General features: G+C 36.6%; 1 long non-coding RNA gene across 2 annotated transcripts in view; it reads right to left on the bottom strand.

Annotated features, from left to right (window-relative positions):
• Positions 1–913: 913 nt before the first annotated feature.
• The window catches only part of LOC118765782, a 94,070-nt gene continuing 89,120 nt past the window's right edge, over positions 914–5,863 (bottom strand). For both annotated transcript variants that reach the window (XR_005001659.1, XR_005001660.1), the window contains one exon: positions 914–1,130. This is a non-coding gene — a long non-coding RNA (uncharacterized LOC118765782). The remainder of the gene's footprint in view (positions 1,131–5,863) is intronic.

Genomic DNA, 5,863 nt, shown 5'->3' with positions numbered 1-5,863 from the left:
TATGATATTCAGATTGATTTGTTGAAAGGATATCTTGGAAATAATCTGAATGTGTTTGTGCCGAGCCTAGCATTCATCTTGAAATGTTTCAGTGGCTCTTCCGGTGGTTTGTCTGTCCCAATCAAAGTTAATTGCAGCAGCAACAAAACAATAATTACATTCTCGTTATTTTTACTGCCATAGCTATTTTAATAACATGTCATCCATGAAATGCGTGTTTGGAAATGAGAAATAATTTTTTAAATAAGTAGCTCTCGATGTCAGAGTCACTACAATGAATGACATCTGTCTTTCATTGTGACTCATATTAAATGTGTGACTCTTGCGGTCATAAATTATTCAAGTAGGGATATTCATTAATGAGAGACTGCTTTCAGGAATCTTGCCTCGTCTTTCCGATGCCGCCACAAAAGAGGGTTAATGACAATGAATCAAAATAACTGTTGTGTTTAATGACAACTTTCTTTGTTGCTGTTGATGTTGTTGATGTCGTTGTTATTGTTGTTGTGGTGGTGGTTATTTTTGTTTTCTGTTTCTTCAACCATGTTAAAATTGGAAACTTACTTGCAGTTAGTGTCGGAGCAAAATCAATCGACTCAAAATTAATACCATTCACCAATTTAGCTCTTCACAGAACTCTCGCTATTTCTGCGTCTATCGGAACAAAATTTCTTTGTCCATTGATTCCAATTACAGAATTTTTCACTACATGTTGACTTCTTCACAGGATTCTCACTTCAACATAGCAAACCAAATTACAACAACAACAATAATAATAATAATAATAATGACAATAATAATAACAATAATAGTAATAATAATAATAATAATGATAACAACAACAAAAAATGGAAATATTGTTAAAAAAATATTTTCAAGTAACTGACACTGTTATTGAGCAAACTGGAAAATATTTGCCAGAATGAATCTTATTCAGGCCAACAGAAGAATTTCAGCTAATTGGCATTAATTTTTATTTATTTATTTATTCTTTTAAATGTTGTTTTCCGTTTTTTATTTCAACACATTTTGAAGTGAAAAATTTCAAAGTTAATACAATTATTCTTCGCTGTGTCTTTATTTCTTAGAGGAAATATGAATTATTCCTACATTCAATTTTGAAGCTTATTCTGCAAATAAAATTTAAAAGAAATTAAATTAAAAGAAAAAACAAGCATTTGAATGAAGTTCCAAAAAGGAAAGACATGAAATAATATTTTTGAAAGAATTTTAGTTTTTTATCATAAAATTATCAACATTTTGTGAGGCAGTGTTGTTGTTTTTCTCTCTATTTCTTGTACGAGTGACTGAATGCACACAAATGCATTTCTCGTGTGTGTGTGTATCTGGGTATAAGCACACATATACTCACTCACACACATGTGTACACACAAAAACATACGCATGAAATATGTTTGAACTCATATACACATATCTTGCTTATCTTTGTATGTGTATGTGTGTGTATATATATGTATGTATGTAAGTATGTATGTATGTATGTGTATGTATGTAAATGTGTACACATAGGTGTGTGTATGTATGTATGTATGTGTGCATGGCAGTGTGTGTATATATGTGTAAACGTGTATGTGTGTGAGTGTATGTGTATGTGTGAGTATGTGTGTGTTGTGTGTGTGTCAGTGTGTCTGTAGGTGTGTGTGCATGTGGTGTGTGTGTTTGGGTGGTCAAAATTCAAATGCTGCCACAATCTATGTGGATGGTAGACTCAGTCCATTACGTCATTTAACACCATCACTGACACCTTAAACACTCCTAGCAGAATCCACGTTGTGGAATTCATTCAGGACAGGGTTTCAGTTTAACCCTTTAGCATTCAAGGTGCTCTACCAAATATAATGCTTATTTGTTCCACTGTGTTCCAGATTATTCTTGCATTATCTGAAAGCATCAAGATTTTGATGTTGATTGTTTATTTTAACAATGACATTACAGGGTAGGTGTGAGAGGCCAGATCCGGTCAGTTTAAATATAAAACAGGTACAATATTTTGGCTGGACATGACCACTTTAAATGCTAAAGGCTCAAGGACACCTTCCTACCTCCCACATTCCCACCAGTCTCAGAAGTGGAGGTATGGAGCTTAGTAGTTAGAGGTGTTGGACTCATGATTGTAAGATTGTGCTTTCAATTCCTGGACTGGATAATGCATTGTGTTCTTGAGCAAAACACTTCATTTCACATTGCTTCAATCCTCTCAGGTGGCAAGAGTGAGTAAACCTGCAAGGGACTGGTAGCCCATCCAGGTGGGGAATATGTACGCCACTGAAACCAGGAAACTGGCTCTTATGAGTCAGTATGACTCGAGTAAGTAACCTTAACTTTTTACTTTACCTTACACAAGTCTCAGGGACCTCATAAAGGGTCACAAGCACTGACTTCTTGCCTGAATAAAAGATTAAAAATTAATAACAAACGAAAACAAGGAAGAATAAACATCTTTTGTCTTGCCACATGGACAAGTTCTGTAGGAACAGTGGCATGCTAGAAATGCACCCAGTACATACTGTTAAGCAATTACTGTTAGAAAGGACAACCAAAGAGAGAAACCAGCGCCATCATCATCACTATCATCATCATCATCATAACCATCATCATCATCATCATCATCATCATCATCATCATCATCATCATCATCATCATCAACACCATCACTACCACCATCAACATCATCACCACCAACAACATTATCATCACCATCATCCTCATCCTCATCATCATTTAACATTCATTGAACCATGCTGGCATGAGTTCGACCAGGGTTGATAAGCTGAGGGGCTGCACCAGACTCCGGTCTGATTTGGCCTGGGATCTATGGTCGGATGCCCTTCCTAGCACCAATGTGCACCACCAGACATGGACTCTGCAAGTTGCCAAACAGTTTATCATGCTTTGAGGAAAGTAGCACTGTAAAAAGATGAAACAGATAAGAAGAGTGTTTAGTCTTGCTGGATGGGATGAACTTTCTAGTGTTGTATAGCATGAGAGAATCTTAGGCAAGTTATTCCACTTCAGTGCAGTTATTTGCCCTCTTCAATCAGTAAACTCTCACAACACTTCGTCATTCTTTGATCCCTCCAAGCTATTAGCTGTGGCAATTGGTCCTATTACACACCTTACAGCTTTAATTACACTTTGATAAGAAAGGAGAAAGGGTACCAGCCAGTTCAAAGGTTGGGGTGGGCTGTACCTGCCTACCTCAGTTACTATGGTATTGAGGTAGATCCAGTTACCCCCACCACCACCACCTAATAACGGGGACAAAATCTGGATGATGATGATGGTGATGATGATGATTTGACAGTTAGCAGGCCAAAACTTCGAAGTCACTATCATCAATCATCTTGTTCAGCTATAATAAATAAGCAAGCAGGGAAAAGTATTATGTAATTTTTCAGATTAATGTAAAATTGTTTTTAATGCAACTCACATAAAAACAAAGTATACTTGTGTGTATGTGTGTGTGTGTATCTATGTGTGTGTGTTTGTGTGTGTCTATGTTTGTGTGTGTGTGTGTGTTTGGGTGTATGTGTGTGGAGAAAGAATGTGAGATGTGTAGCATGTGTTTGCATGCATATGTATGTATAATTAAAATCTATGTGCATATATATTGATATATAAGTGCATACATATTTTTATTTCCATTTTCACACACACACACACATACACACACAAACACATATACACACACACACACTCACTTATGCACACACACATGTGCATATATGTGTATATGTTGTTTCCCTTGCAACATCTGCAGAGTCTATAACCAATGATAGAGGTAATGCATGTATGTATATATGTGCGTGTATATATGTATCTCTCTCTCTCTCTCTCAGTATATATATGTGAGTGTGTGTATCAAAAATAATGTTTGACAATATATTTGAAAAGTCAGCATTTTTCTGGGTTTTTTTTTTATAAACATTTTGAATTGTTATTTGAACAATTAGAAAAAAAAAATTTTTTTAAATTTTATCAAACAAATCTTTCGATGCATTTGTCCACACTCTGTATAGATGTGTTTTGATAATGTTGACATTTGTATATTTTTCTTTCCAATCACACAGCATTTATTTCAATAGGAAATTAGAGAAAGCTGTCAGCAAAATAGCAATGTTTACACCACCATCATTATCAATATCTAATTAGTCATCATCATCACAGCCATCATCATCATCAGCAGCAGTAGCAGCAGCATCACAGCCATCATCATCATCGTCGTCGTCGTCATCATCACAGCCATCATCATCATCATTGTCATCATCATCATCATCATCATCATCATCATTATCATCATACCCATCATCATCATCATCGTTGTGGTCATCATCATCTTCATGACTGCAACCATCATCATCATCTTCCCCATCATCATCATTGCATCATTATCAGCATCACTGTCCAAATCATAATCACCACCTCTACCACTACCATCACTACCATCATCATCACGATTTTTAGCATCATCATCATCATCATTCTTGTAGTCTTCATCAGCATCAGCATCATCATCATCACCATCTCGTTCCTACCATCATTGCCCTCATTTTCATCATCACTTCCATCATCATCATCATCATCATCATAGTTATCATCATCATCATCAATATCATTACTACACCCATCACTAGAGCCATCATCACAAACACCCCCACTACCACCACCATCATCATCATCATCATCATCCTCATCCTCATCATCATCATCATCACCATCTCTGTGTTTACACTTTATATTTCAACACTTGTTTTCAATGGAAGACAAGCTTACAAAGTAATTCTCTGGTTTTGTTTTGTTTGTTTGTTAGTTTGGGAGGTTTTTTTGGTTATTTTTTTTTGGTGGGGGGGTCTGTACATATGACATTTTGGTGTTTTGATCTTTCTTTTTGTTTTTTGTTGTTATTTGTTCTAGCCTTTTCCTCTCAACGTGTTAATCAGTCTTTATAAGCTGAGAAGCTGCAGCAGTTAATTGGTGTTTAAGTCTGGCATAAAGTTGACGAGATTAACTTTCTGCAATCCTATCGTATGAATTTCGAAAGAAGACTTTTAGAAAATATACAATTTCTTTGAATCAGATAAGTTTGTGAATCGAGAGAAGATCTGAGCTCTCATGTTAGACATCTTATTAACTGCACTATTCATTTATTTCTTATTTAATTATCCTATTTTTTTTTTTCCCGCCTTTTATCAATAGTGATAGGCGTGGCTGTGTTGTAAGACGTTTGCTTCCCAATGACATGGTTCTGGGTTCAGTCCCACTGCGTGGCACCTTGAGCAAGTGTCTTCTACTGTAGCCACGGTCTCACCAAAGCCTTTTGAGTGGATTTTGGTAGATGGAAACTGAAAGAAGCCCATCGTATATATATATATATATATATATATATGATAAAAAAAATAAATGCGCCCTTTTAAAGCCTAGCCAGGCTCATGGGCCCGGTTTCCCGGTTTCAATGGCGTATGTGTTTCCCAGCTGGACAGGACACCAGCCCATCGCAGTGTTACTCATTTTTGCCAGCTGAGTGGACTGGAGCAACGTGAAATGAAGTGTTTTGCTCAAGAACACAATGCGTCGACCTTCCAGGAATTGAAACCACAATCTTACGATCATGATGCTGACACCTTAAACACTAAGCCACGTTCCTCCACACACACATACACACACACATATATATATATATATATATGTGTGTGTGTGTGTGTGTCTTTGTGCCTGTGCTCAGAATTCCAAAGGTCTTATTCAGAGTATGACTTGTAGCCATATCTCTCCTAACAACCCCCTGCTGAAGCTGTTGTTAACCGTGACTGCCATACATATCCCCGGAGGCCTTTGACAGTCTTCT

Source organism: Octopus sinensis, linkage group LG13, assembly GCF_006345805.1.
Source record: "Octopus sinensis linkage group LG13, ASM634580v1, whole genome shotgun sequence".
In the NCBI taxonomy this organism is placed as follows: Eukaryota; Metazoa; Mollusca; class Cephalopoda; order Octopoda; family Octopodidae; genus Octopus; species Octopus sinensis.
This window is presented reverse-complemented; position numbering and strand designations above follow the sequence as displayed.